Below are 23,377 nucleotides of genomic sequence, written 5' to 3' on the forward strand. Positions count from 1 at the left end.
ACAAACTTATGGTGTGACCCCCATGCTCCCCTGATCTCTACCCCATTCAGAACCTTTGGAGCATCATTAAAAGGAGTGTCTATGATGGCGGGAGGCAGTTCACATCTAAGCAACAGCTCTGGGAGGGTATTCTGTCCTCATGCAAAACAATTGAAGCAGAAACCATCCAAAACCTGACAAATTCAATGGACGAGAGAGTTCAGAAGCTCCTTTCGAACAAGGGGTCCTATGTGAAAATGTAACATCACCTAGAATAAAGTTTTGAGTTGAAAACTGTTTGATTTCAGTTTCTAACAACCTGCTAATGCTTATAATTTCAAAAATGACCATTTTTTTGGTCTTTATTAAAATGAAAAGGCTGATCGAAAAGTTTGGGGGATCTAAGAGTGTAGCAACCCAGTAGTCATGATTACTTCGAATTCTGACAATATGAGGGTCATGCTGCAGGTAGTGCAGCAAGAAGGCACTTATGTGTCTTGCGCATCTCGGAGCCCCAAAATTATTTTCCGAGCTAGATGCAGCTAAAAATTATTTTAAATTTTAAATCTGGTGAAGCTTTAGTATAGATGGCCTAATAGGATCAGTGCTGCACACTGCTACAAAGCCCAAATTATTTTCCAGTCAAGATACAGATAAACATGATTAGTAATTTGAAAGCTTAAAACGGTTGGTAGGGTGATTTTAACCAATCATCAAGCTTTTACTCTCCCCAGGATGACACAGGGGTAGAAAAGTCGTTTCGGATCCATGATTTGTTCATCTTTATGAACGTGAGTCTGTCTACATTATCAGTGGAGAGCCGCGTGCGCTTATCTGTCAGCACACCACCAGCAGCGCTGAACACACGTTCAGACAGAACGCTGGCTGCGGGCATGACAAGATCTCCAAGGCGTAAGTGGCTACCTCCGGCCATTTATCCAGATTGGAAGCCCAAAAAGAGCAAGGGTCCAGTGACACAGTCGTGGCTTCAATGTTTACTTGGAGATACTCCTGTACCATCGTCTCTAGGCGTTGACTATGTGTCAGACTTCTTGTCTCCTGTGGCCTTGCAAAGGATGGGCTAAAAAAGTGGTGAAATGATTCCGCAAAATTGATGTTACCAGCAGATACTGTGGTTCTGTTACGGTTTGAGTGCTGAACACTTGACGGTCCCACGGTTGGCAAGTTGGAACTGTGAGATTCACTACGTGCACCACTGGTATTTTGTGGAAAAGCACATGTAAGATTCTGCAACAGTCTCTGCTGATACTCCTGCATGCGTGCATCCCTTTCTATGGCAGGAATAATTTCTGCAAATTTACTTTTGTACCGGGGATCTAACAGTGTGGCAACCCAGTAGTCAGGATTATTTCTAATTCTCACAATTCGAGGGTCATGTTGCAGGTAGTGCAGCAAGAAGGCACTCATGTGTGTTGCGCATCCAGGAGCACCAAGTCCCTGTTGTGTTGGTGGCGAGGTAACAATCATGCTTCCTTCCTCTGTCCTCTCCCCCCAACCTCGCACAACAGAAATGTGATCAAGGTCTCCCTCATCTGATGAGTCTTCCATCAGTTCGTCCTCCACTTCTTCCTGGGCTCCTGCACCTTCCTCACTAGTTTGGCTGCTACCATGCGCCCTGGTAAAACCATCTCCCCCACCCTCACATGCCTGCCGCCTTGGTGCTGCCGACCGTCTGGACCTTGCAGATGTTAGCCCTTCCGCATACAACTCCTCCTCCTCTACTTCCTCCACCTCCTCTTGTGCCACCACCTGACTCCGAATTCTGTTTAACATGTGCTCCAGCATGTAAATCACCGGAATAGTCATGCTGATAATGGCATCGTCAGCACTAAACATCTTCGTCGCCATTTCAAAACTGTGCAGAAGGGTGCATAGGTCCCTGATCTGAGACCACTCCTCCAGCGTGATTTGCCCCACCTCTGAATCTCGTTGGCCCAGGCTATACGTCAGAACGTATTGCACCAGGGCTTGTCGGTGCTGCCACAGTCGCTGCAACATGTGCAGAGTTGAATTCCACTGGGTAGGCACATCGCATTTTAGCCGATGAAGTGGCAAGCCCAACGACTTCTGTAGAGATGTAAGTCACTGAGCTGCGGGATGCGAACGGCGGAAGTGAGCACACAGCGACCGTGCCCTCTGCAGAAGGCCATCTAGTCTGGGATAGTGGGCTAAAAATTGCTGGACAACCAGGTTCAACACGTGAGCCATACAAGGCACGTGTGTGACATTTCCCCGGCGAAGGGCCGCACCCAGGTTTGCAGCATTGTCGCACACGGGCTTCCCTGGTTTCAGGTCCAGTGGAGACAACCATTCATGAAATTGGTTCTCCAGAGCTGACCACAACTCCTCAGCTGTGTGACTCACATTTCCCAGACATTTCAATGTAAAAACCACCTGATGACGTTGAGCCCTACTGCCAGCATAGGAAGGAGGTGTGCAGGATCCCTTCTGCGCAGTTAGAAAGCTTGTCGCATGACCAGACAGGCTTTGGGTGCAGGTGGAAGACCGAGAGGAGGTTGAGGAGGCAGAAGCAGTGGAGGAACTTTGACATAAAGAGGATTGACGCACAACTCGTGGGGACGGCAAGACTTGGACAGCAGCCCCTTGTCCTGCTGTCACCATAGTTACCCAGTGCCCAGTCAGCGACATGTAACGCCCCTGTCCATGCCTACTCGTCCAAGTGTCTGTGGTGAAATGCACCCTGTCACACACAGAGTTTCTCAAAGAAGCGGTGATGTTGTGTGCGACATGCTGGTGGAGCGCAGGCACACCTTTCTTTGAGAAGTAGTGCCGACTGGGCATCTGGTACTGGGGCACTGCGAAGGACATAAGGTCTCGAAAATCCTCTGTGTCCACCAGGCGGAAAGGCAGCATTTCTGTAGCCAAGAGCTTGCAGATGGTGAAATTCAACCTCTTAGCTTTCTCATGGCTAGGAGGAAATGGTCTTTTACTTGTCCACATCTGAGGGACCGAGGGCTGGCTATTGTGCTTAGACGGGGTTGATAAGGGTGTCCCCGGCAAACTGCCGGTCTGTGAGGAAGATGCAGGCGGACATGTTAGGTTGCCTTGATCCAAAGGTGGTGCTATCGATGTCGGACAGCGCTCAACACCAGCTGGTGTTCCCACCTCCAAAGAAAATGATGACCTGCCAATCACGCTGGCTGTTGCGGGTAAAGAGGTGGCAGGTCTGCGCCCCAAAACAGGTGTGACTGCTGTCCCCCCAGTCACAGAGGATGAAGAGGCCGCGGATGCACAAGATATGGCAGACGGTGGTTGGCCCGGCCGGCTAGGCCGCATTGTAGCACACTGAGCTTCCCACTGCAATTTATGCTTCATGTAAATGTGCCGGTTCATGCATGAAGTACTCAAACTATGTATTTTTTGGCCTCTACTTAGCTTTTGCTGACAAATGTTACAGATAACACGAGTTGGGTCATCTTTATCGATCTGAAAAAATGCCCAGGCTATGCAAGGCTTAGCACCCATGCGACCTGAAGAGCCACCACGACTTGTGGTGAGAGGCAGAGTTGTGTTTGAGGATGCAGTTGTTGACGTGCTTCCAGTACTACGTCTCTGTCCAGGAAGGCGCAACCTGACCTCGTCGTCACTAGCATCTTCCTCCACCTCCTCTGCTGACCTCATCTCTTGGCTGACTGTGGGTTGACAGTAAGTGGGATCTCCAACCTCATCATCATCACCCTGTGTGTTATCACACCCGTCGTCCTCAGAGCCAACCTGTTCCTGCCCTGACAAAAAACTAAAGTTGTCGCTCCAATCAGGTATTTGAGTCTTATCATCGTCTTCCTCATTGTCTCCACCAACAGGAGTTACAGTTTGGGAATGAGGGTCTACATTATGGTCAGAACCTTCTGCGTCTGGTCCTGGATCCGACTCATAAAGATTCTGGGCATCAGTGCAGATCATTTCCTCGTCTGGATTCACAGAAGCGCTGGAGTCGACCTCTGATTCCCAGGCTATAGTATGAGTAAACAGCTCTGCAGACTCAACCATCTGTTCTACCTCATACTCAGACGGGCAGCTGGAGATTTGGGAGCTGTGAGGAAGCAAGTGCGATTTGGGTGACACCTTTGAGGACTGGAGTATTTGTGATGTTGAAGTTGATGTGGAGGAGAGCCCACTTAAAGGAGCACTTGATATCCGTTGAAGCACCTGCTGTTTTTGTGCCTCATCTGGAATTTGTAGCGATTGGCGTGGCCGTAAGAAAGGGATCTTATCACATTGTCTGCTAAAAGAAGTAGACATTTTAGTTTGGCTGGAAGATGGTCTTTCTTCTGCAGATGTTACTGTTGCTTTAACACCTACCCCACGGACACAACCTTTTTTCCCCTTCCCAACACGCCTATTCCCCTTTCCACCAGCAGCAGGCCTTTTTCCACTCATTTTGGTGGTTAACTAATTCACAACTCTGGAGTTGTTTGCACAAAAATACAATGGATGGTAACCGAGCAGAGCTGAGTGGCCAAACTGTGGTATTAGGCCAAAACTATTGGCTGAGTTAGATGCAGAAAAAAATTATATTCAATTTGCAACCTGATGGAGGTCAGTATAGATGGACTAATACAACAAGTCCCACACACAGCTAGAAGCCCAATATTTTTTCAGAGGTAGATGCAGAAAAAAAATATTCAGTTTGCAACCTGATGGAGGTCAGTAAAGGTGGACTAATAGAACAAGTCCCACACACTGCTAGAAGGCCAAATATTTTTTCAGAGCTAGATGCAGAAAAAAATTATATTCAGTTTGCAACCTGATGGAGGTCAGTATAGATGGATTAATAGAACAAGACCCACACACAGCTAGAAGCCCAATATTTTTTCAGAGGTAGATGCAGAAAAAAATATATTCAGTTTGCAACCTGATGGAGGTCAGTATAGATGGACTAATACAACAAGTCCCACACACAGCTAGAAGACCAATATTTTTTCAGAGGTAGATGCAGAAAAAAATATATTCAGTTTGCAACCTGATGGAGGTCAGTATAGGTGGACTAATAGAACAAGTCCCACACACTGCTAGAAAGCCAAATATTTTTTCAGAGCTAGATGCAGAAAAAAATTATATTCAGTTTGCAACCTGATGGAGGTCAGTATAGATGGATTAATAGAACAAGACCCACACACAGCTAGAAGCCCAATATTTTTTCAGAGCTAGATGCAGAAAAAAATATATTCAGTTTGCAACCTGATGGAGGTCAGTATAGGTGGACTAATAGAACAAGTCCCACACACTGCTAGAAGGCCAAATATTTTTTCAGAGCTAGATGCAGAAAAAAATTATATTCAGTTTGCAACCTGATGGAGGTCAGTATAGATGGATTATTAGAACAAGACCCACACACAGCTAGAAGCCCAGTATTTTTTTCAGAGCTAGATGCAGAAAAAAATTATATTCAGTTTGCAACCTGATGGAGGTCAGTATAGATGGATTAATAGAACAAGATCCACACACAGCTAGAAGCCCAATATTTTTTCAGAGCTAGATGCAGAAAAAAATTATATTCAGTTTGCAACCTGATGGAGGTCAGTATAGATGGATTAATAGAACAAGACCCACACACAGCTAGAAGCCCAATATTTTTTCAGAGGTAGATGCAGAAAAAAATATATTCAGTTTGCAACCTGATGGAGGTCAGTATAGATGGACTAATACAACAAGTCCCACACACAGCTAGAAGCCCAATATTTTTTCAGAGGTAGATGCAGAAAAAAATATATTCAGTTTGCAACCTGATGGAGGTCAGTATAGGTGGACTAATAGAACAAGTCCCACACACTGCTAGAAGGCCAAATATTTTTTCAGAGCTAGATGCAGAAAAAAATTATATTCAGTTTGCAACCTGATGGAGGTCAGTATAGATGGATTAATAGAACAAGACCCACACACAACTAGAAGCCCAATATTTTTTCAGAGCTAGATGCAGAAAAAAATTCTATTCAGCTTGCAACCTGATGGAGGTCAGTATAGATGGATTAATAGAACAAGACCCACACACAGCTAGAAGCCCAATATTTTTTCAGAGCTAGATGCAGAAAAAAATTATATTCAGTTTGCAACCTGATGGAGGTCAGTATAGATGGATTAATAGAACTAGACCCACACACAGCTAGAAGCCCAATATTTTTTCAGAGCTAGATGCAGAAAAAAATTATATTCAGTTTGCAACCTGATGGAGGTCAGTATAGATGGATTAATAGAACAAGACCCACACACAGCTAGAAGCCCAATATTTTTTCAGAGGTAGATGCAGAAAAAAATATATTCAGTTTGCAACCTGATGGAGGTCAGTATAGATGGACTAATACAACAAGTCCCACACACAGCTAGAAGCCCAATATTTTTTCAGAGGTAGATGCAGAAAAAAATATATTCAGTTTGCAACCTGATGGAGGTCAGTATAGGTGGACTAATAGAACAAGTCCCACACACTGCTAGAAGGTCAAATATTTTTTCAGAGATAGATGCAGAAAAAAATTATATTCAGTTTGCAACCTGATGGAGGTCAGTATAGATGGATTAATAGAACAAGACCCACACACAGCTAGAAGCCCAATATTTTTTCAGAGCTAGATGCAGAAAAAAATTATATTCAGTTTGCAACCTGATGGAGGTCAGTATAGATGGATTAATAGAACAAGACCCACACACAGCTAGAAGCCCAATATTTTTTCAGAGGTAGATGCAGAAAAAAATATATTCAGTTTGCAACCTGATGGAGGTCAGTATAGATGGACTAATACAACAAGTCCCACACACAGCTAGAAGCCCAATATTTTTTCAGAGGTAGATGCAGAAAAAAATATATTCAGTTTGCAACCTGATGGAGGTCAGTATAGATGGATTAATAGAACAAGACCCACACACAGCTAGAAGCCCAATATTTTTTCAGAGCTAGATGCAGAAAAAAATTATATTCAGTTTGCAACCTGATGGAGGTCAGTATAGATGGATTAATAGAACAAGACCCACACACAGCTAGAAGCCCAATATTTTTTCAGAGCTAGATGCAGAAAAAAATTCTATTCAGTTTGCAACCTGATGGAGGTCAGTATAGATGGATTAATAGAACAAGACCCACACACGGCTAGAAGCCCAATATTTTTTCAGAGCTAGATGCAGAAAAAAATTATATTCAGTTTGCAACCTGATGGAGGTCAGTATAGATTAATTAATAGAACAAGACCCACACACAGCTAGAAGCCCAATATTTTTTCAGAGGTAGATGCAGAAAAAAATATATTCAGTTTGCAACCTGATGGAGGTCAGTATAGATGGACTAATACAACAAGTCCCACACACAGCTAGAAGCCCAATATTTTTTCAGAGGTAGATGCAGAAAAAAATATATTCAGTTTGCAACCTGATGTAGGTCAGTATAGATGGACTAGTACAACAAGTCCCACACACAGCTAGAAGCCCAATATTTTTTCAGAGGTAGATGCAGAAAAAAATATATTCAGTTTGCAACCTGATGGAGGTCAGTATAGATGGACTAATACAACAAGTCCCACACACAGCTAGAAGCCCAATATTTTTTCAGAGGTAGATGCAGAAAAAAATATATTCAGTTTGCAACCTGATGGAGGTCAGTATAGGTGGACTAATAGAACAAGTCCCACACACTGCTAGAAGGCCAAATATTTTTTCAGAGCTAGATGCAGAAAAAAATTATATTCAGTTTGCAACCTGATGGAGGTCAGTATAGATGGATTAATAGAACAAGACCCACACACAACTAGAAGCCCAATATTTTTTCAGAGCTAGATGCAGAAAAAAATTCTATTCAGCTTGCAACCTGATGGAGGTCAGTATAGATGGATTAATAGAACAAGACCCACACACAGCTAGAAGCCCAATATTTTTTCAGAGCTAGATGCAGAAAAAAATTATATTCAGTTTGCAACCTGATGGAGGTCAGTATAGATGGATTAATAGAACTAGACCCACACACAGCTAGAAGCCCAATATTTTTTCAGAGCTAGATGCAGAAAAAAATTATATTCAGTTTGCAACCTGATGGAGGTCAGTATAGATGGATTAATAGAACAAGACCCACACACAGCTAGAAGCCCAATATTTTTTCAGAGGTAGATGCAGAAAAAAATATATTCAGTTTGCAACCTGATGGAGGTCAGTATAGATGGACTAATACAACAATTCCCACACACAGCTAGAAGCCCAATATTTTTTCAGAGGTAGATACAGAAAAAAATATATTCAGTTTGCAACCTGATGGAGGTCAGTATAGGTGGACTAATAGAACAAGTCCCACACACTGCTAGAAGGTCAAATATTTTTTCAGAGATAGATGCAGAAAAAAATTCTATTCAGTTTGCAACCTGATGGAGGTCAGTATAGATGGATTAATAGAACAAGACCCACACACGGCTAGAAGCCCAATATTTTTTCAGAGCTAGATGCAGAAAAAAATTATATTCAGTTTGCAACCTGATGGAGGTCAGTATAGATTAATTAATAGAACAAGACCCACACACAGCTAGAAGCCCAATATTTTTTCAGAGGTAGATGCAGAAAAAAATATATTCAGTTTGCAACCTGATGGAGGTCAGTATAGATGGACTAATACAACAAGTCCCACACACAGCTAGAAGCCCAATATTTTTTCAGAGGTAGATGCAGAAAAAAATATATTCAGTTTGCAACCTGATGTAGGTCAGTATAGATGGACTAGTACAACAAGTCCCACACACAGCTAGAAGCCCAATATTTTTTCAGAGGTAGATGCAGAAAAAAATATATTCAGTTTGCAACCTGATGGAGGTCAGTATAGATGGACTAATACAACAAGTCCCACACACAGCTAGAAGCCCAATATTTTTTCAGAGGTAGATGCAGAAAAAAATATATTCAGTTTGCAACCTGATGGAGGTCAGTATAGGTGGACTAATAGAACAAGTCCCACACACTGCTAGAAGGCCAAATATTTTTTCAGAGCTAGATGCAGAAAAAAATTATATTCAGTTTGCAACCTGATGGAGGTCAGTATAGATGGATTAATAGAACAAGACCCACACACAACTAGAAGCCCAATATTTTTTCAGAGCTAGATGCAGAAAAAAATTCTATTCAGCTTGCAACCTGATGGAGGTCAGTATAGATGGATTAATAGAACAAGACCCACACACAGCTAGCAGCCCAATATTTTTTCAGAGCTAGATGCAGAAAAAAATTATATTCAGTTTGCAACCTGATGGAGGTCAGTATAGATGGATTAATAGAACTAGACCCACACACAGCTAGAAGCCCAATATTTTTTCAGAGCTAGATGCAGAAAAAAATTATATTCAGTTTGCAACCTGATGGAGGTCAGTATAGATGGATTAATAGAACAAGACCCACACACAGCTAGAAGCCCAATATTTTTTCAGAGGTAGATGCAGAAAAAAATATATTCAGTTTGCAACCTGATGGAGGTCAGTATAGATGGACTAATACAACAAGTCCCACACACAGCTAGAAGCCCAATATTTTTTCAGAGGTAGATACAGAAAAAAATATATTCAGTTTGCAACCTGATGGAGGTCAGTATAGGTGGACTAATAGAACAAGTCCCACACACTGCTAGAAGGTCAAATATTTTTTCAGAGATAGATGCAGAAAAAAATTATATTCAGTTTGCAACCTGATGGAGGTCAGTATAGATGGATTAATAGAACAAGACCCACACACAGCTAGAAGCCCAATATTTTTTCAGAGCTAGATGCAGAAAAAAATTATATTCAGTTTGCAACCTGATGGAGGTCAGTATAGATGGATTAATAGAACAAGACCCACACACAGCTAGAAGCCCAATATTTTTTCAGAGGTAGATGCAGAAAAAAATATATTCAGTTTGCAACCTGATGGAGGTCAGTATAGGTGGACTAATAGAACAAGTCCCACACACTGCTAGAAGGCCAAATATTTTTTCAGAGCTAGATGCAGAAAAAAATTATATTCAGTTTGCAACCTGATGGAGGTCAGTATAGATGGATTAATAGAACAAGACCCACACACAGCTAGAAGCCCAATATTTTTTCAGAGCTAGATGCAGAAAAAAATTCTATTCAGTTTGCAACCTGATGGAGGTCAGTATAGATGGATTAATAGAACAAGACCCACACACGGCTAGAAGCCCAATATTTTTTCAGAGCTAGATGCAGAAAAAAATTATATTCAGTTTGCAACCTGATGGAGGTCAGTATAGATGGATTAATAGAACAAGACCCACACACAGCTAGAAGCCCAATATTTTTTCAGAGCTAGATGTAGAAAAAAATTAGATTCAGTTTTCAACCTGATGGAGGTCAGTATAGATGGACTAATAGAATGATGCTATGCCCAAAAGATTTTACTTCACTAGGTGCAGTAAAAAAATTGGTATTCTATACACAGGTGGTATATCTTGCAACACAGATAGGCTACTCCACTGACTAACACACTCTGCAATAGGCCAAAAAGGATTAGCTTTGCTAGATTCAGCCAAATGCTGTGAAAAAAACTTGCACAGCACTGGCACAGACCTGCCTGGCAAAAACTGATAGGAACTGATGTAACCTAGTCCTGAAAAGGACTCCAATTACAATTAGTCTTTACTCCCACAACCTATCTATTTAAGAGCACAGACCTGCCTGATAAAAGTCGTAGGAAATGCTGTAACCTAGTCCTTAAAAGGACTGCAATCACAACTATTCCCTACTCCCAAGCTATCTGTATATTTGTGCGAAAATTGGCTTGAAATTAACAAGGTATAGTGCACACAGCAACAGCGGTGCCGTCTAACACGCAGCTGCAGCAGTGAGAAAATGGTGGCGACGGGGAAAATGGCTTGGTCTTATAGGGCAAGGACATGTGACATACACTGCCAATGACACATGCCCTTGCTTGTGTGAAAAAAAGCACTTCGCTCCGTGTGTGCGCTGCTGATAGGCTGACAGATTGCACCTCCCCACTGTAAATGCGGGAAAGAGAAAAAAAAATGGAGATCTTCATTGTTCCTGCAGAGATCCATCCCCTGCCCCTCCCCCCACCCCGCTGTACACTCAAACTGCGTATTAACATTAATTTTCATCATTACTGAGAAAAAATCCAGTTATGATTTTGGTGCACGAACAGTTATCGAACATAACCTCGAACAGCCGAATTTTTCTCAAATTGTTCATGTTCGCCGAACGGCTCGAACACCGCCCAAAACAGCTCGAATTTGAGATTGGCGAACAGTTCGAGTAGAACAACGCTCATCTCTACTGCTAAGGACAGGCAACAAGCAGAAGAGACTTGCTTTGTCTAAAGAAAACAAGGAATGGACATTAGACCAGTGGAAATCTGTGCTTTGGTCTGATGAGTCCAAATTTGAGATCTTTGGTTCCAACCACCATGTCTTTGTGCGACGCAGAAAAGGTGAACGGATGGACTCTACAAGCCTGGTTCCCACCGTGAAGCATGAAGGAGGAGGTGTGATAGTGTGGGGGTGCTTTGCTGGTGACACTGTTGGGGATTTATTCAAAATTGAAGGCATACTGAACCAGCATGGCTACCACAGCATCTTGCAGCGGCATGCTATTCCATCCGGTTTGCGTTTTGTTAGACCATCTTTTATTTTTCAACAGGTCAATGACCCAAAACACACCTCCAGGCTGTGTAAGGGCTATTTGACCAAGAAAGAGAGTGATGGGGTGCTACGCCAGATGACCTGGCCTCCACAGTCACCAGACCTGAACCCAATCGAGATGATTTGGGGTGAGCTGGACCGCAGAGTGAAGGCAAAAGGGCCAACAAGTGCTAAGCATCTCTGGGAACTCCTTCAAGATTGTTGGAAGACCATTTCCGGTGACTACCTCTTGAAGCTCATCAAGAGAATGCCAAGAGTGTGCAAAGCAGTCATCAAAGCAAAAGGTGGCTACTTTGAAGAACCAAGAATATAAGACATATTTTCAGTTGTTTCACACTGTTTTGTTAAGTATATAATTCCACATGTGTTAATTCATAGTTTTGATGCCTTCAGTGTGAATGTACAATTTTCATAGTCATGAAAAAACAGAAAAATCTTTAAATGAGAAGGTGTGTCCAAACTTTCTGTACTGTATATATATATTAAACAAGCTGACAGGGATTGCAACAGGGGTTAGTAATGAGAACACTATAACAATAGCAATAACAATTGCAATAACACACAATACATCACAATAACAATAGCAATAAAATCCTTCTCTAAAATACTGTATCTAGCCCAAATATGGGATTAGCACTGAAGTCTATTGGTTCCGTAAATGGCCCTAGCGGGGGTCTCAGGTTATTCCCGCTAGGCCTTAAAGTCTTTTTCTGACAAAGTCAATTAGATGCCGTTTGGCTTGCTCCACCTCACCTATCCCCCTCCCAATCTGATACCCTAAACCCGATTGTTCCCGGTACCGTGAGGGAGTGGTTGAAGTGAAAAACAACCAGCATAGCCAGAATAATAAATAGAATTTTTAGAAAAATTCAAAAATCAAATTAGAAAATAGCAAAAAGGCAATGGAACTTACCAGCCACAGGTTCAAGAGAAATGCACACCAGGACGCGGCCGCCCCCCCCCCCCCCTTATAGGAAGGAGATGACACAGGTGCGGAATGACTTGAGCAATCACTCTCAACCACTCCCACTGGAGGAGTGACTGCCCCGCAATATAACCGCACCAGATGAAACCTGCAAGTAGGGTGCCATTCACACTCGCGGCACCGTGCCTGGCTGGCATCCTATTAAACGCCCTTCCTACTCGATTAGGCGGGATGCCCAGCACCCTCTCCGTGCATCGCAGAGGTGCAATGCCTCCATTCACAGGGTCACCTTTAGTGGGCCTGGCCGCGCCCCGGCAGATAAAAAAGTGCAAAAGAAAAAAAAATATATATATACATATATATATATATATATATATATATATATATATATATCATATGAGCCGACTGCCATGATATCCTACAAAGAAGGTAAAGGCCCGGGTACCGAGTCTCCCCCTTATATCCCCCTGGTCGAGTCACTCACAGGCTGTGTGCTCTAACCACTGAGCTACAGCCCATAATGATAAAGATAGGAGATTTTAGTTATCTTGACTCTACATTGTAATGAGTCCAGTAGCAAAGTATACATCTCCAGAGAAATACATTGTATATATAACAATGAATTTTTATGGTGGCGGTATACTGAGGTGAAGAAAAATATTTATCTTGTTCCTATAAGGCTATGAACCCCCATAATGGCAGTGTTTTGGACGCCGCGCTCCTGCGCTGCATTCAAAACACTGCATTCTACATTAGAAGCTCAGTGGATGGATTTATAGAAATCCCACGCCCACTGTCCTTCTATTTAACGCTGCGTAAACTCACCCGCGGCGTGGATTTACAAGCCGCAGCACGTCAATTTCTGTTGTGGAGACACTGGTCTCCACTCTGAAATTTCCACAACAGAATGTCATTAGACTCCACCCCTTCTGTGATAAGCAGCTCACTGTCAATAGACTATGTATATACAGAGCATGGTGTGGGCAGGTTCAGATTTCTCACCTCTACTTCATGCTGCATCTAAAAAATCTCAGACTGTGTCACAACTGCTGCATCCAGTGAACTAAGTGACACATAATTGGAATCAGGCTCACATGCCCTATATTATGCTACTTTCAGATTAAATAGCAACCTGCTGACAGATTCCCTTTAAGGATGAAGAAAAAAATGTATAATTGTAATTCAAATGCAGCAGGACAGATACCAGCAAAATTATATCAATGATCAATCATACTGGAATTGCTGCTGGCATCGTATTTATATATATATATCTCTCCCTCCCTTATACATTGAATCTCTATATTATTGGCAGACTACTACTCTCATCTTCTTTACTTTAGTCATTCAACATATTACTATCCAGAGTATTCTCTTCCTTTCTCTATTGCTGAGCTGTAGTCTCTCTGACAACTTTTATTATTCAAAAATGATTGCTGCATTCCCTGCTTAGGCTTTTATACAGGCTTTTCCATTTGATGTGATAGCTGTAAGACATTATGAGGATGCCTTGCAGTCTTACCTTAATTCATGTCAGCCTTATGTGGATGTTGCAATTTTTTGCAATGTTTAAAAAGGTGGTGGTAATTTTTGGGAGCGATTCATTGAGAATCTATTTCTAAATTGTTCGAATTTATCAGGACCTGGGAGTGTCAAAAAATTCAACTTGAATTTAATTTGCACCAAATTAATTTGATCATTTCTAATAGTTAATTCATTGCTTTTCTTGAAATTTATTCTCTCCAGGGATTCAAACTCATAACATGGCAAATAGAAGCCGATACTTAGTATAGGAGAATTTTACTATTTTTCACTAATAATAGGAAAACTTTTTCTGCCTAAAGATCTAAATAGTGTTATTCTTCTTTACACTGGTGCAACTTTTTATACTTTTATTAGGGGTAAAATAAAAGTTTTTTTTTTTTCCTATACGAAGACAATTAAAATAATCACATTTTTAATGCAGTTTATAAAAATAAATGTCACAAATCAGAAAATATCATGGACATATTTGGTATGTAAATGTAAAATGTTCACTTAAAATATAGTGAACAGATTATTTATGGTGATTGGTAAATGGCATAAAAAATGATATTAACAAAAAAAGTTAATAGATATGTGATGCTTATATATGTGCTTGGTAAAATTGCACATAAAAAACTACAGCTCATCTGTAACTTAGCTTTCGTAAAAAAGATAAAAAACAAAAACAAAACATTAATACAACAAAGTTGCCTTGCTTTCTGAGCAAATGAATCACAAAAATGTCATTGTGTATATTCATGTGTTATGCATATGTACATATTTTATATATGCTTGGGTACAAATATGTAAATTCATGTATATACAGTATTATCATATGTGTATTTTAGATATTAGTGTTCATGCCAGTGTCACACGACTATAAATTCTCTCATCCGAGAGAATCGGTCGATTATGCTAATAACACTCTAATTAGAGTTTGATCTGAGTGTCAGCTTAGTGCGATCTGATTCTCTCTAATGAGAGACCCATAGCACACTGTCAGGAGAAGATGGAAACAAAAATTTCTCCATCTTCTCCATTCTGTGGAAACTCTGAAATCGGACTGCACTCAGATGTCACCCGAATACAGTCCGATGATTTCCATGCACCCGTAGACTTGTATAGGTGAATGTCTTCCAATTTCAGAGTGAAATCGCAGTGTGCTGCGATTTTTTTTCACAGACAGATTCTGTCAGTGAAAAATATTGGTCATCAGCACTGCCCCATTGAATAACATTGGTCCGAGTGCTATCCGATAAAAAAAATCTGATAGTACTCGTCCGATGTATACGGCGGTGTGAGCGAGCCCTTAATGTGAATACGCATGTAAGTATACGCAAGGAAGTTTCTTGTATGCAAAATAACAGTGTTTGACCAATTTGTCAGTTTTTCACCACTAACTTTCTCAAATGCTTATAAAAAAAATTGCAGTGCTTCCGCTATACATTAGATGCTAAAAATGGCCACCACACAGATTTCACACTGATGGCGTCCTTCTGCTGTCCATGTTTTTGAAAGACTAATGGAATTATGTGGGTGATTTATCAGTGACTCTGATCGAAAACAAACATGATTCTTTTCTTTTCGGATCACTCGATCAACAAAATAACATGGACATATGAAAAGACAGACATCAATGGGCATTTTTTCTATCTATGAAAAGTGTACATGAAATTTGGATGACTGAATGAGGCCTAAATGTTTGTGTGTAAATGCAGTACAGGGCCCGACGGGGAAGGGAGGGACCCCAGACACAAGCCCTACATTGTCAGCATCTGCCCTGTGATATATATATATATATATATATATATAAATATATATATACTAGATGGTGGCCCGATTCTAACGCATCGGGTATTCTAGAATAGGTATGCGGCCGACCGGGCGCAAGCCGCAGAGCGGTGTTCACATTTGGCGCCAAAATCGCTGATTGGTCGAGGCCGGCAACCGTGACCAATCAGCAAAGCGGTGTTAAAATTTGGCGCCTATATCGCAGATTGGTCACGGCCGGCGGTCGCGACTAATCAGCAGAGCGGGGTTTAAATTTGGCGCCAATAATGCTGATTGGTCGTGGCCAGCGAACGCGACCCATCAGCAGAGTGGGGTTTAAATTTGGCGGCAATAATGCTGATTGTTTGCGGCTGGCGGTCGCGACCAATCAGCAGAGCGGTATTTACATTTGGCGCCAATAATGGTGATTGGTGACGGCCGCGACTAGTCAGCAGGGTGGTGTTTAAATTTGTCGCCAATAATGCTGGTTATTCGTGACCGGTAACCGCGACCAATGAGCAGAGCGGTGTTTAAATATGGCGCCAATATCGCTGATTGGTCACGGTCGGCGACCGCGACCAATCAGCAGAGCGTGGTTTTAATTTGGCACCAAATTGCTGATTGGTCGCGGCCGGCCACCGCGACCAATCAGCAGAGGGGGTTTACATTTGGCGCCAAAATCGCTGATTGGTCACGCCCGGCGGTCGCGACCAATCAACAGAACGGGGTTTAAATTTTGCGCCAATACTGCTGATTGTTCGCGGCCGGCGACCGCAACCAATTAGCAGAGCATTGTTTAAATTTGGCGCCAATCTCGCTGATTGGTCGCGTCTGCCGTCCGCGACCAATCAGCAGAGCGTTGTTTAAATTTGGCGCCAATCTCGCTGATTGGTCGCGGCTGGCGTCCGCGACCAATCAGCAGAGCACTGTTTAAATTTTGCGCCAAAATCGCTGATTGGTCGCGGCTGGCGGTAGTGACCAATCAGCAGAGCGGTGTTTCAATTTGCCACCAAAATCGCTGATTGGTTGGGACCAGCCACCGCGACCAATCAGCAGAGCGGGGGTTTAAATTTGCCGCCCATACCGATGATTGGTTGTGGCCGGTGGCCGCAGCCAATCAGCGTCGGATTAGTGAGGACCGGGGAGCGGCGCTGCCTGTGCGGGTACTTCCGCTGCGAGCAGCTGGGAGATGAGCGTCTGCTCGCAGCAGAAGCATCCCGACCGGCGGCGCTGCTCCTCGGTCCTCCGTTCACACTTGCCGTCGGGAGATCATAGCGCTGTTTAAATTAGGCGCCAATCTCACTGATTGGTCGCGGTCGGCTGGCGGCCGCAACCAATCAGCAGAGCGTTGTTTAAATTTGGCGCCAATCTCGCTGATTGGTCCCGGCTGCCGTCCGCGACCAATCAGCAGAGTGTTGTTTAAATTTTGTGGCAATCTCGCTGATTGGTCGCGGTTGCCAGCCGCGACCAATCAGCAGAGCGCTGTTTAAATTTGGCGCCAATCTCGCTGATTGGTCGCGGCAGGAGTCCGCGACCAATCAGCAGAGCGTTGTTTAAATTTGGCGCCAAGCTCGCTGATTGGTTGCGGACGCCAGCACAGCAGTGTTTAAATGTGGCGGCAAGATCGGTGATTGGTCGCGGCCGCTATTTAAATGTGGCGCCCAAATCGGTGATTGGTCGCGGGGAGCGGCCGTGACCAATCAGCAGAGCGGTGTATAACTTTAGCACCAAGATCACTGATTGGTCGCGGGCGGAGAGCGCAACCAATCAGCGAATCGTATTGGTGAGGACCGGGGAGCGCCGCTGCCTGTGCAGATACTTCCGCTGCGAGAAGCCGGGACATGAGTGGGCGCTCGCAGCAGAAGTATTTCGACCCGCAGCGCCGCTCCCCAGTCCTCCCTTGACTCGCTAGCCGCTGATGTCCCCACAGTATCCGCATGGTGTTACAAAGGTCCGGACATTTGTGTTAAAAATCGCTGATTGGTCACGGGCGCTGCCCGCGACCAATCACCGATTTTGCCGCCACATTTAAATATCGGCCGCGACCAATCACTGATCTTGGCGCCACATTTAAACACCGCTGTGCTGATTGGTCGCGGACGCTATTTAAATGTTGCGCCCAAATCGGTGATTGGTCGCGGTCTTGGCCCGCGACCAATAACTGATCTTGCCGCAAAAGTTAAACACTACTGTGCTGATTGGTCGCGGACGCTGCCAACGACCAATCACTGATTTGGGCGCCAAATTTAAATGTCAGCCGCGACCAATCACCGATCTTGGCTCCACATTTAAATACCGCTGTGCTGATTGGTCGTGGACGCTATTTAAATGTGGCACCCAAATCGGTGATTGGTCGCGGGCAGCGTCCGCGACCAATCAGCACAGCGGTGTTTAACTTTTGCAGTAAGATCAGTGATTGGTCGGGTCCGAAGACTGCGACCAATCATCGAATCGTCTTGGTGAGGACCGGGGAGCGGCGCTGCTTGTGCGGGTACTTCTGCTGCGAGAACCCGGGACATGAGCAGGCGCTCGCAGCTGAAGTATCCCAACCCGCAGCGCCGCTCCCCGGTCCTCCCTTCTGCATGGAGGTCAGCGACGCCGGCGGTCCTTCCGCTGCTACCGGCCGGGAGATGAGCGCCTCGCGCCGGTCATCTCCCGGCTGCATCGCCGCTGAGCTCCGTCCCGCAGATGAGCCGTTAACGGCCGCCATCTTTTTTCAGAAATTCCGCGGTGCTGATTGGCCGCTGCCGGACCAATGAGCGACGCGGGATTTCCAGGACAGACAGACAGACAGACAGGATAAGACGATTATATATATATATATATACAGTATATATATATCCATACATAGATTTTACTTACTTATACTGCACTTTACAGGCATCATCCTCTCCATCCCCATTGGGGCTCACAATCTAAATACCTATCAGTATGTCTTTGGAGTGTGAGAGGAAACTGGAGGAAACCCACTCAAACACGGGGAGAACATACAAACTCCTTGCAGATATCATCCTTGGTGGGATTTGAACACAGGACCTCAGTGCTGAAAGGCTGCAGTCTGTTAACCACTGAGCCACCATGCTGCCCATATGAAAACATTCTTGTCTAGAGATTATGATCATTGAGGAGAATCACGTCATATTATATTGTAATATGGAAATTTTCAGGAGTGCATGAAATCCGTGCCTTACAGGGTAATAGTACAGCCCGGAGCCAGACTGTTAGATACCTATACACTGTAGCGGCTGCATTATGGCTCTCTAGGTCCTTTATACAGTCATGTCATAGAAAGCATCGAATGAACTCCACAGACTGTGCCGGTCTTTCACAGGTACAGCTTTGACATTTACCACCATCCTTAACCAATTAATAAGGGATAACCTCACAGCCATGAAGTTTCTTTCATGTGGAGAAATAAAAATATATGTAAAGTGAAAAATATTGTCACACGACGTCCTGAACCACGTCATTCAATATATTAATAAATCAGTTATTTTCTTAAATTCTGGTTAGTTTTGCCTCATTACCGAGCTTAATTAACATTGAGAGAAAAAGGGCAAATACACGGAGCTATTTCTATCGCATTTAACACGTTTGTGCGCGAGGCTCTTAATTATGGCTCCTGGATGGTTTCCTGAAGCATATTCTTTCATATGAGCATCGATGAGTTCTAGTCAGAACAGTCCCTGAAATATTAGGAAACAACCCAATTAGTGTTTGCTCCAAACTGGCTCAAAATCTATCACAGAAAAATCTGCATTTTCTGTCATAAATTAAATGCTAGACAATCCTTTCCTAAAAGAATTGAAAAAAAATGAAATAAATCCCACCAGCTCCTCTCTTTAAGGCCACGGCCCCATTGTCAGTATTTGGTCAAATATTGCAGATTTTTGGACGCTGCAACTACATAAAAAAATGTAACAACAAGCGATCGATAAATTGTATATACACCAAAATAGTAGTAATAAAAAACATTGGCTCAAAGGGTAAAAAACAATCTCACACAGCCCCATATCCCAAAAATTGAAAATATTATAGCACTCGGAAAGTGGCGACATAAGCAATTTTTTTTGTTTTTTTTTTTACACATTTCTGAATTTTTTTCACCACTTAATTAAACAAAAACTATACATGTTTGGTATCTGCACAATCGTACTGACCTGGAGAATATATATAGATCAGTTTTACAGTAAAATCAATGCTGTAAATAAGGTTGTTCAGAATTAGAAAAACATATTGGCTTTCCTTCAGAAATTGCACCACACATGACTATAGGTTGTGCTTGGTATTGCACTTCAGGTTAATTCATTTCAACAAAGCAGCCATGTTTTTCTAATCCTGGAAAACCCCTTAAGCCACGGCCCCACTATCAGTATTTGGTCAACATTCGGCCAGCATTGATTCCTGAGAAAAAATACTGATCAAATAATGATAGTGGGGCCGTGGCCTAAAGTTGCAAAACCCCTTTAAGCCTGTCCCCCCAATTGAATTCAGGCATATGTCTTCTGAAAATGAAAAGGGTCAGATGGAGATGATGCGCCCCCAGGGCAGTGGGGTACTTGGTGTCCGGGCCTATGGATGCTGGGGGTGAACATGTCACAGTGGCTGGCCCGGTCCGTGGCCCAGGGCGGTCAACAAAAAGGGGATAGTTTATATGGGATTTGTAGTTTGATCGTGACGCCACCTGTGGTTTCTGGTAATTTGTACCAGCGCTGCTGCAGACCTCTGAGGCAGTTGATAGGCAGCTAGGATGGAACTGACGCGCCCAGGGGATGGGGACGACTCGGTACCCGGGCCTTTGCCTGGTTTGGGGATGTCTCGGTGGTCGGCTCCCGGGCCCGTACCCTGCAGTCACTCTTGAAAAAGGGGATTGGAACTTGGATGGAAATAAAAATAAAGTAAATAGTTTGTGACGCCACCTGTGGTACCTGGTAAGGTTTACCAGCGCTGCTGCAGACCTTCGGGGGGTGATGGGATGGCAGCTGAGGTGTTTCTGCTCCCCACAGGTGGAGCGGGCCCCCGGGGCAGTGTGGATTTTGGTGGGTGGTGATGCTGGGACTTGTAGTGCAGGCGGGATGGCACAGCAGGAGTAATTAACAGAGACAGGGGATTCGCTTCAACACCTTTACTGGTGCGGATGTCAGATACGGTCCAGGGTACTCAGTAGGATGGGTGCACTTCAGGACTTCTCCCCAGTGAGTGGGTATAAGGCCTCCTGGTCCGTGTCTGCCTCTCTGTATGCTCCCGGCCAGCCTGCAACTGGGCCTAGCTTATGTGTCGTGCTGTTCCTTCACCTGTCGCTCATTAGTAGGACCTTCTGCTGGCAACCACTATCCCTGGTAACGCTGGGGCCTTCATGGTTCCTGATCCTGTTAAGGGTTTAGCTTCAGGTCGGCCAGGGACATGTAGTCCTACTGGTATGCCGGTGATCCCTACTGGGTATAAAGGACCCTGTAGGCGCAGACCAGGTGTCCGGTTTGTATATTTGGGGTGAGCCTATGATGCTCCTCTGCCCCCTTTCAACTCCTCTCTCCTCTCCTCCTTGCCGTCAGCCACACTCAGGGCCCTCAGAACTCAGCAGCAGACGTGCTGCGTCTTCGCTGCTCTCAGCGTCAGCACGCTCTGACTCTCTGACTCTGTCTTACTGACTCTGACTGAACTGCCTGGCTCCACCCTCCACCCACACCCACTACTGGTTCCCCTTACCTTTGGTTCCCCCCACTCCAGCCAGGGACAGGGCTCAGCAGGAAACACATTGCATCTTGCCCTTCCAGCCGGCCTGGAGCAGTGTAGTGTTGAATGCGGGTGTTGGGGTTCTGGGCAGCACTCCCTCCTTACCTGAGAGAAGGAGACACCACACCTCTGAGTGAGGTGCAGTACATCTGTGGCGACTGAACCCTCATGGTCGCCACAGAACAGCTCCCCACAGGTGGAGCGGGCCTCAGGGCAGTGTAGAGTTTGATGGTGGGTGGTGATGCTGGGACTTGTAATGCAGTCAGGATGGCACAGCAGGAGTAACTGACAGAGACAGGGGATTCACTTTAATACCTTTACTGGTGCGGATGTCAGGTACGGTCCAGGGTACTCGGTAGGATGGGTGCACTTCAGGACTTCTCCCCAGTGAGCGGGTATAGGGCCTTCTGGTCCGTGTCTCCCTCTCTTTAAGCTCCTAGCCAGCCTGCAACTGGGCCTAGCTTCTGTGTCGTGTTGCTCTCTTCACCTGTCGCTTAGTAGTAGGACCTTCCGCTGGCAACCACTATCCCTGGGCGCCGGGGCCTTCATGGTTCCTGGTCCTGTAATGGGTTTAGCTTCAGGCTGGCCAGGGACTTGTAGTCCTCCTGGTATGCCGGTGATCCCCACTGGGTATAAAGGGACTCTGCAGGCGCGGACCCGGTGTCCGGTTTGTATACTCGGGGGTGAGCCTATGATGCTCCTCTGCCCCCTCAACTCCTCTATGCTCTCCTCTTTGCCTTCGGCCACACTAGGGGCCCTCAATACGGCAGCAGACGTGCTGCGTCTTCGCTGCTCTCAGCGTCAGCACACTCTCAGACTCTCATACTCTGTCTGACTGACTGAACTGCCTGGCTCCACCCTCCATATATATATATCCCTAATGGGCTCCCTCTGGTGGTATGAGGTGGAAGGCTGGAGGTGTTTGTTTGTAATGAGGGCCTCTTGTGGAGATGTCCGTCCATGCACCCTTTTGGGTCCTGTGGTACCTGTGAACAGCAGGGTGCCACAAAAATAAGACTAATATTCTCTAAAGGATTTCTAGAACTCTGTTTTATAAGCAAAAAATCCTATAGTGGGAATGTATTTCTTATTTTTCTAAAGTGTCATTGACTCAAGATTTGGTGGCTTTATATATATATATATATATATATATATATATAATATATTTATATTAAATATGATTATGATCATTGACATTTGCTGTTGACAATCCCATTTTTGTAATCCATACACCTGGTGTTTGTAAACCTTGACATTTCTACAGTCTTTTGCTTTGGCACAATTCTTGGCATAAATATAACACAGTATGGCTTGATTAAAAGTGATTTCCTAAAATATTTTGGGTGTTTTGCCATGTTTTATTTTTTGTAGTTGAACATTTAAATAAAATTATTCCAATCATTGAAGTCATAAAATGCAATAATTTATAACAACTTAGAATTTGTGATAACATAAAGGGGGTGGTTACTACATTTTTATTGATCACCCATCCTTAGGAGAGGGCATCAATATCTGATGCATTAGTGTAAAAAAAAATTTAGGCTATGTGCACACGATGCGGATTTGGTGCGTTTTTTTGTGCGTTTTTTTTCCGTGCGGAAATGCAGCAGAAACACATTGCACATCTTATCCCATGACTTCCTATGACATTTTGCAAGTTCTGTGCACATGGTCAGGATTTTTTCTGCGCAGATTTTAGGTGCGGAAAAAAGACGCATGCGGATTTGCCTATACAATGCATTGGAAAAACGCATGGCAAATCCGCAAGTAAAAACACTTCAAAAACGCATGTAAAATAC

This window comes from Phyllobates terribilis, unplaced genomic scaffold (genome assembly GCF_046119375.1).
Source record: "Phyllobates terribilis strain yellow unplaced genomic scaffold, ASM4611937v1 Scaffold_11__3_contigs__length_659146591, whole genome shotgun sequence".
NCBI lineage: Eukaryota > Metazoa > Chordata > Amphibia > Anura > Dendrobatidae > Phyllobates > Phyllobates terribilis.